A 13,955-nucleotide genomic window follows, 5' to 3' on the forward strand; every position below is an offset into this window, starting at 1 on the left:
CAATGCATTGAGGGTTCAGCACTAATTCAGCGGAAAGTTATTCTGTTAAAATTTGATCTTTTACAGTATAAAGAACAGATCCCATGGGAAAAGATGACGCCCGTAAATTCAATCCCTGGCATTGCAAAGAAAATCACAGGGACTGAGGTTCTCAGACCAATACGAGGCAATGACGTTTGGCACGCTCGTGTTACACGCTTTTGGATTCCAGTGACACTTGTTCGCTCAATTAGCTTTGCAAGTTTCATCTTAGGCCTCACGATCATACGTTCCCATGATGCACGAAATATTTTCGAAGAAAGTTTGAGCGGAAAGATGTTTCGCGCGGACAATGGAGTTTCAATAGAAAATAATAAATTATTGATGTGTTGAGATAGACGGGCATGTATGCAGAAGGAAGATATTTCAGAAATATTTGTATATCCTAGAAATCGTTTTATGTGTTCATGATAAGGCGAAATTACTTTTCTTCAGCAATCACACAGGATATTCCAGCGAGAGCCAACAGATTTAAATAAAACGCGATCGCAAAAGAAGTCATCAAATTTACCCTGAAATGGTAAAGCAAATTTATCTATTTATTTTATTGCCAGTGTGCGAGGAATAAAGGTTTCATTAAATTTGTTTGAGCCCATAATGCTGCTCAACGCAAAACATTAGATATAGTATTTTTAAGCGAATTCCTGCAGTTGACCTAAGATAATCACTGGCGAGTAATTGTTACATATATACATGTATGTAGCTACAAAATTTCCATTTTGAATTAAAATAATAGGTACGTTCCTGATAACCCGCAATTCAAACAATTACATTCTTCAAACATAATAAATAAACTTTGATATGTGATCCGTCCATATAAGTTTATTTGTAAATTATTTTACGTCCTAAAGATCAATGTCATCAGGACCTTAAACATATATGTTTAAGGTCCTGATGACATTGATCGACTAGGTATAGAATATATAGAATATATGGAATCTCGAATTTTGAATTTTGGCATTCCTTGCGAAACTGGAATTCCGTAGGAAGATCACTTGACTGCTTAGATCGAAAGTTCAATAAGAATTTAATTAAAAACGAAGAAAACAGCCAGAAAATTCACCATTTCTTTAGACGAGAAAACGCTTCGGAGTCCAGTTATATCGTCAGTTCAAATCCTATAAGGCAAGTAGAATCAAATTGAAAACTAAAATTCGCATCGAATATAAAACCCAAAATAAAAAAAAAATAGACATGAGGTGACGGGCCTAAATATTTAAAATTTCAAGGGGATAGTAAGGAGCTGAAGGCGACATTTCAACCAGGTTTTCGTTTAAAAATATTCATGTATTCTAAAATTCGTAGGTCAGATACACCGGTCGTGCGGTCGTGGAGACTATAACTCTGAAATCATTATCGTACACCGGGACATTGCATTGCTCGGCATGGATGGGCACAGCCGAATGAGGAGGATGCGCAAGCAGAGTTTCCGTTCTATAACTTCTACCCTTACCCTCTGAATGCTAGTCTGCACCTATTGTTGGTGAATAATTTTAAAATTGGCTTTTTCTTCAAGGATAAAGATACTTTCCAATTTTTATTCGTTAGTCCTTAGTTTATAGATATCCGCGGTCACCGGAGCGCTGCCTTCTTTAAGAAGTCGCGGGAAAGTGCAAACACTGAAAAGCGACACGCGGCGTTCCGTGTGGCGCCTCCAGCACCTGCAGCAGGTACAGTATACAGGGTGCACTTCCATTATAGTTGAGCACAGTGCGCATCAGCGTACGTTGGTATGACGTCTCGCAATTTATATATTAGGCTGGCGGAGAATAAGGGTAGAAGTTATAAAACAGGAACCCTTCTTGCGTATCCTCTTCATTCAGCTTTGCGCATAAATGCCGAGTAGTGCAATGTCCCGATGTCCGATAATGATTTCAGAGTTTAGCTTCCACGACCGGTGTATCTGACCTACGAATTTTAGAATACCTGACTAGTTTTAAATGAAAACCTGGTTCAAATGTCGCCTTCAGCTCTTCCCTATCCCCTTGAAATTTTAAATAGATAGGCCCGTCATCTCATGTTTGGTTTTTTATGTTTTTTTTCTTCAATGCGAATTTTTTGTTTTCTAATTGATTCTGCTTGTTTTATTGGTTTTGAACTGACGATAGAGCTGGACTACGAAACTTTTTCTCATATAAAGAAGTAGTAAATTTCCTGACTATATTCTCTACTTTTAAATTCTGACTGAAATTCCTGAATACAATAACTCATGCCAATACGTCATCATCTTAAGGTAATACGCTGTACCAACGCGTCACACCCTCGTTCAAGTGAGGCTCAGACCTGTCAATTTACAGGCTTGTTCTTCAAGGTTTCTGCCGTCTATTGAGAGCCTGCCAGTCTTTTAAGTCACTATTTACAGGCTATGCCGTATCTCGTTAGCAGCAAGTGAATTTGAAGACATCGCCTGCCTTATTATCTCATATTTTAGAGCACGTCTCAAAAAATGAAGAGAGGTTTTGCGATGCGTCAACTCGGTGTTGCTAACGCGCCGCTCCGATGTCCTCGGTGTGTGGGTTTAATTCCACGTAGTTTGCTTCAACTGCACAGTCATGGATCACGGGCACAGGTAAACGATTTGCATTTTAAAAATAAATTAAGGTTTACATCCTAAATTATGTGCACTTTTCAGCAAAATATGAAGTAAATTCATCCGAAAAAGGTAAAATTGGTTAATCTGCACCGCTAAACTGTCGATAACTTGTTAACTGATTTATAAGGATAGTATAAAACCAACTTAAAATTGTTCTCTATATTTTACTAAGCGATTTTCTCATGAATTTTTTTCGAAGATTTAGCAGGATACTAGTTTGCTGGTATAGGTGAGTGTGAAAAGTTTCTATTGTGTAGACTATAGTATTTCACTCGCCGACTTTATCACTTTTCGATCGAATGTTAAAGCATGGAAACTAATTTTTGTACGACGGTAAGAGCAATTCATTCTTGTTAGCTATGGCAGAATAAGACAAATAGGTAGCGCTCTATCATTGGACAGGAAGAGTCTATGTTTGAAGAGCGTATCATCCATTATCAGTGCTTCGCATTGTTCACGCATCACCATAAATCTGATCTCTTCAATGCATGCATCGCGCCTCTACGGATCTGATGCTTGTCCAAGCTATTGTGCGCCTAGTGCTCACGCCTTGGACTGTATAGCTGAGTTATTCGAGCGCAGCTGGTGGCAACTTTGACATCAATGGTAAACAAATGCATAATCAGGTCTTATATCCATACTATATCCTATTGGGACACACTTTAAAATGCAGCCAAATGTCTGATCACAACAGAAAGTGCAAGGCACTCACACTTGAGGTCTCAGTGCACGGCTTGAAGCTGTTAGATGACGAATTATAACAGTTACCAAGCAGGCACCAGAGCTTCTTGTCGATCTGATGAGTATCTTTCCATTGGCCTCGTCAATGAGCTGATCTGAAGATAGCCATGGATATGATTTATGGTACTTGGCTACACACAGCAGTGGTCGCAACTTCTGAGTGTACTGGTTGTACTCATCGACTGTTAAGCATTTGCTGTCGGAAAACTATTTTTGTGATCGAAAAAAGCGTTCAAAGTTTGAAAAAAGTGTTTCACGTGGCTTCATTTGGAGTGCTTGTTAGAACGAAAAGTTTCAAGCTTAGTGGATTAGCTGCATTCGTCGAGCACGCAAGATGTCGAGCTCGCAAAAAATTACACTTGAGTTATAATCTGAAGATAAATGTTTTTACCATGAATAGAATTACAAAGGAATTAGAGCATCGACATCATGGCACTTACCGAAGACTGTGGCGCGTGTGTGATTTATTCCGCTGAGACCAGTTAAGGACCACGTATACAAAGGTCTGCGTCGGACTGAAGACAGAATTCTACCTTTGTTCCGTAATTAATTATACACTAATGCCAGTACCTCTAAGATAAGTTGTCATGAAAATAATTATTCCTTATCGTAACTTAGATTATAATTATTCTGTTACAATGAATCGCTATTTAATTCAATAGCTGTAAAATAATGAGGAAGCAGATCGTCAAGAAGTGCTGCTTGTGTATTCGTTGGAGGCGTCCTTAGTTTTACCTCTCAGGTTTATAATTTATAGTCGTCTTAATTCATGAAATTGCTACAAAATGAGTCAAATATTTCAAGTCATTACGCGCGCAGCATGGACATGTTGTCATCATTGGTGCCGCATTACTTACGCATCTTCTTTTACTTTGGCGCCCGAGCGAGGTTATAGAAGATAATTATTTTCTGGAGGACCGGAGGATATTTTAACGCACAGACGACGAGCGCTCCGCTAATCGCGCTATGTTGTCAAAATTAACGCGGCACCTCGCATTATTCTGGTGCCGGGGTATCTTAACGACCTGCAATTTGGCTGTTCCAAGATTCAACTCAGCGCCCGACATGACGGTCCTGGAAACTGAGTCGCATACGAAACGCGTGTTCGTCAACGGATTTTTTGGTTCCCGAGTGCGTCGGGGATTTAGGCTTTTCACTGAACCGCGTCGCTTCAGCAAAGGGCTACGAAAACCGGAAAGATTAATGTGCGGACGGTGTCACCCGCCAAATGATAGCATAGTTATAACGATTCTGGCCTGCTTTCCAAATCTTACTCCTGGCACTTGAGCTTGATAAATGTTTTACTGAAATTTAAAATGCGATTTTCGTGCAGCTGTATCTTTTTGTAAAATTTTGGTCAACGTGGTTACCAATTATAATTATTTTTTTATAATGATCAAAAAGATTATAGTGACCAAGATGATTTATTTATCGAATTAATTATCTTTTCAAGGCCCTTAAAAATCACAAGCTTTTACAATTAAACTAATGATTTGAAGCTCAAAAGGAAAAATGTAAGGCACTGAAGCTTGAGACTTGACTTTCAGACACTAGAATACGAGACATATCTTTATAGATCTCGAGACAGACTAAGTTATGTTTTCACCGAGCATTTGTTCGACATTTCAGCTGCCTTTTTGAAAAGTCATTGTGATTGATTGTTTGAAACGAGCGTTTACAACGCAAGTAAAGCACCGAGTCAGGATGTTCGACAGCAACGTTTTGCTTCAAGAGTTGGTGCACATATCCGTTATCGTGTGATCGATGGTCAGCTCACATGACAGCAACGTGACCGCAATGTTCAAATTGTAGCCGACACAAGACAAACAATCCCTTGCTCTTGAAAACCCGTGCTAACTTTGAATGAGGCTCTGCACACGAGCTCCTCAAGCTCAGTTATGGAAGAGTAGAATACAAAAATCCTGTTTTGATAGCTGACAAAATGTATCATGCCAATAGAGTTGTTACTGACCGGCAAAAAATAGTTTGGAAAGTAATTTTAACTTTCGGTGTTCACGCCCATGGATAGAACAAATTTGTAGTCTTGAAGTCAACTGCGCTTCATTGTTCCCTGAGAATATCTTGATACACCCCGCGCGAAATTAAGCTTATTAATTGTTCATAGTTTACGAGCGGGTAACACTGGAGTAAAGTTCTAAGTGCTGGGCAGTATTTCTTGCGAGCGTGATCATTACATCGAAGTCCCCCCAACCGGCCACCCAGATTTGTACACCTCGCTCACTTCCTCGTGAAGCGCCGCGACAGTCTCGGTCTACCACGACCAGCAATGCAAATCGACGATAAACATACTGCCTCTAATTATAACATTTCTCTCGCGCGTAATCTCACGATTGTTCATATCCCGCGAGTCGTGACCGCGATTGTGTAGGCTTGAGTTTACCAGGCGTGTCATATTAGCATATGGGGAAATGTAGACGAGTTAAGTAAGAAAAACATAATTGCAGCAACGTCAATGTAACAAGCAGATTTCTACATTGTATTGACAAACTAATTTCTCGTTCTAACGACGCAGAATAATTTACATTTCGGAAAAGTTAGGAAATAATACTCGTCCAAGGTTGTAAAATAACAATTATTTAATATCAATATTGTGTAGTGGAAACATATATGTTTTGTCAAATTTAGAATATTATTCTATTCAATATTTTATACAAAATGCTGCAGAATAGTGTTTTCAATTATTGGACAAAGTTAGCTACTGTACAAGGGAGCTTAACATACACGAGCACTGTGAAATGACTGACACGATTGCATTTGAGTGTCAAATATGATTGCTGCTTGAAAAAATTTACGTGCGTACCAATCTGCTGCTCAAAACTTGTTCGTTCCCAGTGAAGGGTTAAAAACGTTTACGGTTATAAGATTATTTGAAAGCTTGAATCAAAAATACACCTGGATTTAATGTCTGCCTGTGAATTTAGGATTACTGACTGATTGTACTTGCATTCGAGGATTGCTGAACCGACGATGTAGCTGGACTCCAAACGTTTTGTTTCTTTCAAAAATATGAAGAAATTTTGTGCCGTTTTCTTCTCTTTTAAATTCTCGGCAAGCATGAGATTTTTTGCTGCACAATATTGACCAGCGCGTGTCGGTCAATATTGTCCGCGTGAGGAGGCTGTCCCGTGGCGTCTGGGCGTCGCTCTGCTGTTCGTGCCGTGCCCGACAAATTGCGGTTGACGGCACAAAATTCCATACGAATTGATGCACAGTTGAAATGTGCGTTTATGGATACACATTATCCATGTGAAATTTTACGGGCGTGTTTTGTGCATACCAACACATAATGCAGATTTTATTGAAGACCAGAGCGTAATTCGTCCGAAATAATACTCATTGTTCGTTCTAATTTGACGAACTGGTCTTTTTGTTAGATATGAGCGTTTAAAAATGAGGTTTCAAGGAAATTTTATGATAATGTTCATTATAATATTCATTATCGAGTGAAGAATTACACTCTAGTCTCCAAAATGAAACTAACGAACAAAATCTGCCTCGAATAAATTTTTCTGTACCAAAATAAACACATACATGTATACACACACGTTCATTTTGTTTGTAAATGTAATAATGACACGCCGGCAACAATATCATGTAAGGAAGGATGTTTCACATGGTTGTGTTGTGACCAATGGCATTCAGATTATAATTGGTGAAATAGGTTTTCTAAATGAAGTATCGTTAAAAGAACGCGTTTATATTTAGAAATACAATTTAGAGAATAAGACATGTTTTGAAGGAACCCACGCTCATGATTGATAGGAGGACGACAGGACCTATACTGAGCTCGAGCTTCACTCGTAGGATTGATCAATATGAACCAAAATGCCGTCAAGTTGTACGATGCATCGCATGCGCCGCGCCAGCTTTACAATAAAGATCATTATCTCTTGTTTTGATGCTAAACGCCCATAGATATTTTCTAGAGATGATCGTCGCCAATTAGTTCGTGTACGAGGCATCGACTTGTTTGAAAATAATGGCGTCAGACATGAACGTCGTATGGGACTTGTCATACATTATAATACAGACCCAGCATATTTCATTTCATGACTCATGAAAAAGGCTAGGATGTTACTCGTCGAGTCAACTTTCTCATGATATTATTCACTCATATATGTATGTTCAACAGTTAAACCGTGGTGAATAGAATTTCTACTTAGGTTTTCGTTCCGTTACCAGTGTTTAAAATGTAATATGACTTGATCAATGATGCACCTGCATGAATCTTACAGTGAACATGCATTACTGCAATAAACTTTCCTTAATTAGTAAGTTCCATGAGAAAATCATCTGTGTTCTCTAAAGAGCTGAAAAGAAATTTCTTTCCGATTTTTCTTCATAAGAATACCCTGATTAGAGCGAATTCTAGCGAATTTCGTCGCGTTTTAAACATCTTTTAATTAAGTTATTTCGCCAAAATTATAAGGTTATGGATGATTTGCCGTGATTCAAATATCAGTATAGGTGACGTGAGTTAATTGAAAACTTGATTATTTTAAAAATTTCGTGTTAATTATGAATGTGCGTCGTCTCGCTTATATAGTTAAGATGTATTCTTAGTCGCGTGGTCGCCGTTCGTGTATACATAGTCGCGTGGTCGCCGTTCGTGTATACACATTCGCGTGGTCGCCGTTCGTATATACATAGTCGCTGTTCGTATATACATAGTCGCGTGGTCGCTGTTCGTGCATACATAGTCGCGTGGTCGCCGTTCGTGTACACATAGTCGCGTGGTCGCCGTTCGTGTATACACATTCGCGTGGTCGCTGTTCGTACGTGTATACACATTCGCGTGGTCGCCGTTCGTGTATACACATAGTCGCGTGGTCGCTGTTCGTGTATACATAGTCGCGTGGTCGCCGTTCGTGTAGTCACGTGGTCGTTGTTCGTGTATACATAGTCGCGTGGTCGCTGTTCGTGTATACATAGTCGCGTGGTCGACATCCGTGTGAATGTGTTCGTGCATACGGGTATATATAATAGCGTAGTCAGCATTCGTGTGAACGTGTTCGTGTATACGGGTATACATAGTCGCGTAGTCGGCATTCGTGTGAACGTATTCGTGTATACGGGTATACATAGTCGCATGGTCGCCGTTCTCACACTTTTTGTCGTCATGTTGGGAGTCTGATTCGCGACGGCCCTTGACGTTCAAGAGGCTCACGTGCAAGTGGGGCCGAAGGTATCTCTCGACCGGGCTGGAAAAAATCGACCTCATCATTCTTGTGGACCTTCTCAAAGAGACAAAAGTGCGTCTTTCTGTCACAAGCTTCGTCGCTTTTGCTTTGTGGATTTCACATGCAAGGACTTTGCCAAATGTAGCGAACTGGATTGTCCCCGTCACCATACATTTTTTGCTGGTCTCTTGAAATGGAATGCATTGAATATTTGGTCGAATATATCCAGAAATCAAAAAATTTTTAAAGAACTTTGGATATACTGTAATATGGTTATGCTCAGATGTAGGATATCTGCGCCGAGTCTACTAATTTGATTTGCAGTTAGGTTTTATAGTTGATTTTCAATTATTTTTATTGCGATAACCTGCCACACTGTTTTAGTTTGATAGGTAAAATTGTTCATTAATTCTGCCTGAATTTGTACCATAAGTAGTTTGTATGGTTCTAGTCTTGGTATCTTCGTATCCTATTCCCACATGACTAAGAAAAAGATTCACCTAAGTCATAAAAAAAGTTTTTGAGCTGGAATGGAGTCTTGACATTTAATTTCAAGAGAAACACAAAACACAATATAACTCTTTTCTAATCGAATTCCAAATACTTATTTCAATAAAGTTTCCGCAATGATGTCCTATCAACTTAGCCTTCATGCTTGAATGTTATTATTTTGATGGAAATAAGTTGCACCATTAACCCATAAAAAGAGTTTGCTTTCTCGTTCCTCTTATAAAGGAATGTGTATTTGCATCCCATAAGCAGTGAATTTAACACTAAACTGGGAATTGCATGAAGAGTTTTGCTCATGGCACGCTTCCATCTTCCGAATAAACTAATTTAGCAAGAACTTCAATTTACCATGAAATATAGTACAATGCTATTTACAACAAATATCTTCTGATGTTCATAAATTTGGTAAGCGGTTCTCCGCTTGTTTTACAATATCCTCAATAACACGAAAAAGATTTTACAAATGAAAAGGTGCATGGGCGGAATATTGCACCGGCGGCCAGTACAATACGAGCTTGGCTGTTCCCCGTTTATATTAGCATGGAAATCTTGGCGTGGGTTCCAAGCTCCGTATAGAATTGATGCTTCTTTGACCGCCAGGCTATTGAGGGAATTTCCATGGCTGAGCCTCCATAATGAATGCGTGTATTGACGTCGCTCAACGCATCGCATTTAGAGTTACTGCGAAATGATAGAGATAAATGCTGTACGTGTCAATGTAAAGAGTCAAAACAGAAATTTCGCGGGGCTAAATCCTGTGACTAATGTGAATCGGGCTGCTGAGCAAGAAGTTTTGTCCAAATTAGAATTATTCTTACCACTAAATACTAAGGCGTTTGTAGTGTAGTAACCACTTACTTTTTTATTAAAGAAGTTGATTTATTAGGATAGTCTATGAAACATGCAATAATATTAGTAAGAATATTTTCTGAATTTTTTTCAAATGAGTTAAAAACTATGAAATGAAACGTATGTATTTTCGAATGTGCAAATAGCAGAGCACAGCACTTGTTCGCGCTGAAAATAAAACCTCTTTCACAAAAATAAAAGCTAGAAACTAACTTTATATTAATTTTCCAGAGATGCCAAGTTGATAATTAAAGGAAATAATATATTTTTATCCGGCAGCCCACTAAAAAATTAAATAGTTTGAAAACCTCACTACCCATTTCCTGCACCCATCAAGGGGATGATGGAAAGCAATGGAAAATTGACCTCTGAACTTCATTATAGGAGGCGTCAAGTGCAGGGATCTGTGGAATGAGCCCTGCAGGGAGGAATGAACGGCCTGCAAATCAGACGGAGATTAAGGATTTAATGTTTGTATTTATATGCGTGTCTGTTCGCAGAGAGAACAGTAGCCACAGCAGCGACGTTTGTTTGCTTCATATCAAAGGTCTTGACCATGACAGCGTCTGGGCGGAACGTGGTTACTTAGTTGACGTTTGTTTATTAATGCCACGGCAAGACCAAGGGTGGAGTTGTACAGCAGCGATCAAACATCAGGTAGATTAAAGTCGCTTGTTTAAAACACGTTATACCTGCTAGTGAAGAGGAAAAAATAATTTCTTGCATATCTTTTATACATATTTATATTGTGACAAAATGACGATGTTAAGGCATTAAATTTTGTAGACGAAAAATCTCGCAAGATTCGTCGGGAATCTTACCTTGTCATAAAATTAGTATCCCATTGTTTGCTGGCTAATAAATTTATCTTAGCATGTAGACGTACTCGAAACGTAGATTTGCATTGTTATTCGGATACTGAAATGTAAAGCTTTCATTGTTAGAAGTACAGCGGATTCACGTTTAGTTTTGTAGGATGTTGGAAGTTTTTATGGCTACGTGGCACTATAGCCAATTGCTCTCGTGCAGCGTACTGCATCCGATCCTGATCGTAGTAAAAGACGCCTCCGCAATTTTATGGACTCTAACAAGGACATTGATGCTCAGGCTTCGAAAACAACGCCCTGAGCTGTAATCTTTCTCGCAGTCCTCGACTAATTTTGATTAAACATCGATGGTTACGGAGCCATAATCCCGACGCGGCGCTGCATGGAGTCTGGACTTGATGGAAATTTAGTACTATGATAGAAAAACACTCGTTACAGGAGGCTAATTTTTCTTCATGTACCTTGCTGTAAGTGGACTCAATTTTCTTCCATTGTTCTGGCTAAAAAATAGTTTGAAGTGAATTATTTTCAAGAGAAACACAAAACACAAAAACTGCTTGTGCAAAAACTGCAATTTTAGCTTGTGTGTTGCAATCGATTTATTGCAAAATCAATCTTCCTGTACACAACCTGAAAGAAAAATCTCAAATTCGCTTTAAGTGACTGTTAGAACAATAATTCAATAACAATCATTCAAAGTATTGCACGAAAGTAAGCAAATGGTTTGAGGAAGTGGATGTGAATGCCAATGTTTTTCATGGGATTCTTATCGTCTGGGTCGTGCAGGTAGGTAAAGCAGCCTTGCTGAGGCCTTGTAAACACGCCAGCAAACAAGCACAAGTGAAGGAAATGATACGAGAATGCTTGCCTCAGTCGGTCAACACTACGCAGCGCTCTGGACCTCGCAGCGATCTTAGGGTATGCACTTGCAAAGGACATGCCGACAATCTAAAAACCCTGTCACGGGTTTACGTATCCCTTGTGCTTTATTAATGTCATTCAATTGCTGGAATCGTATATTAACCTGACATTTATGAGCAAAGAATATGCCACACAGAATTTTATTTATAGAAAAAGTTTTAAAACTCAGCTCCTTTGTAAGTTGAAAAATTCGGTACAACATGGTGAAGAGAAATTTAAAAATTAATTTAGTCATAAAGGGATCGCAGTTTTATTGAATAAACCGTGCATTTTATATGCTACTACTTTCCTTTTCAAATTTTTTTACATGAATTGATAGTGGCCATAACCCTTCCACAGAAATTTTGTCTTTTTCCTGAGGAATATAATAAACTCAACAATTTGCGGAGTGCATCAAAAACGGCATTCAACATAAATAATTAATTTTACTCCGGACAAGATAACCCATAATTCCATAATATTATTTTATTGTTTTAGATAAAGTTGATACCGTAATTTATTTTCTTTATTGAATAACATTTCAAGTCTATGGTTGGCGGCTCGTTCTTCCTCTGGCGATTTAATCCTAAACAGGTATAAGTTCAATCCTCGTTATTTAAAAAAATGTTGCTTTTTGAATGTACTTTATTTTGCTTAAGTTTATTCCTCTGAGGAGTGCCTGGAGTGATAGAAGTGCTAGATACCATCTCTTCTAAGATTGTTTCCATCACTTCACAAGCGCGGCTCTGGAACGTTTCTTCTTCATGAAACATTAGACTCCCGAGATCAGCGAGCCCTGGCTTGCTGCAAATCAATATAGCATTTCTAACATTTCACAGCTATGAAAACTCTATAAAACTAGGTTCCCCCTACACAAATTGAACGTACTGACACTGGAAAGATAAAGTATTGTTCTCGTTATAGCAATATTGATCATAAAATTGCTCATAAATTACGTTGCATCACACTCGTAAATCCTAAATTTAACATCTAGAGAAGCATTACTAGATCAAATGCAAATTTCAAATAACAAATTTGAACCCTTTCCTACCGAACTCTGAACCTTTTCTTACCGTAAATTTAGGCAAAGTTTTCGCAAGATGCGCTCGCTGGCGCCAGTTCGTGCAGCGTCGCGCGCGCAGAGCAGCCCTCAAGGGCCATCGCATGTGTTTCTTCTCGCGCGCGAGTCCTCCACAGGACGAAACTTCGGTCTCGGCCCCATACACTCGAGTCAGAAGAGTACACGACTTGCAAGCAAGTGTGGATCCCTCGTTAGAATATTGGAAATTTCAAGTCTAGCTGGTCAAAGGATAGTGAGAGGCCGTCCATAATACGACCGTGATTTTATAGACAGACTGAGGCGGATACCGGCAGGCGGCAGTAGCGCCGAAAAATCCTTTCATTTCTCGTGAAGTAAATAGCTAAAATTTCGGAAGGTTTAGATGTTATCTTCTTGTCAAGTGCTGAGTGTACATATTATTTACAACATAGTCTGCTGATATAAGCATGCGTATTGTTCAAGTTTTTAGCGATGGGTATTGGGAAGTCTGAAGTAGATGAGTGACGACAGATGAAGTTAGTTGCTGTGAAAATGCCGTTGTACGTGGGTAAAAGTTTTCTGCATTTCATAGCCAAACAAATTGCGAAAAAGTAGGCGTTAGTCTGAAAATAATAAGAAAATATTTTTGAAGCTTCCACAAACTCTATTGTGGAAGAAAGTACGGAAGATCTAACATAATTTGATGTTAGATCTTTGAAAAGTTGAACTTCTTTTACTCGCTGCGATGAGGAAAAATTTTGAAAACATTAATAGAAATTCGATAATAATGTATTTGATGTGACACAGAAAGTTAAAAATTACCGGAGTTCAAATTCCTTAGTTCAAAATATAGTTAAATATTTCTTGAACAACTTCAGCAAATCTACTCGTATATACAACGAATTATTAATGGATCAAAGGTGAAAACTTTTGAAAATTGATAAACTATAAAAATGATAAACTATAAATTAAAGCTGAGTATGAAAATTCTTACTTCTGATACAAGAAATGTAATAGCTCATTGTGAATGACTTGCCGTCGTTCTTCTTCTTTGATTTGTGAGAAAAACTATGAGTAAATAGACGGTTGACACAGCCTCGGCCGAAATCGAAAGCCCGTCCCAAGAGGCATATAACTATGAGGAACAATAAAAAATTCTAATAATTTTGTCGGCTGAATAATCAGAGCTCAACACGGGCGCTTCTTCAACCAAGGCTGGCACGGCGCGTGCCAATCGAACCTCAAACGAAGACGCC

This window comes from Hyalella azteca, unplaced genomic scaffold (assembly GCF_000764305.2).
Source record: "Hyalella azteca isolate HAZT.00-mixed unplaced genomic scaffold, Hazt_2.0.2 contig13234, whole genome shotgun sequence".
Taxonomy (NCBI): domain Eukaryota; kingdom Metazoa; phylum Arthropoda; class Malacostraca; order Amphipoda; family Hyalellidae; genus Hyalella; species Hyalella azteca.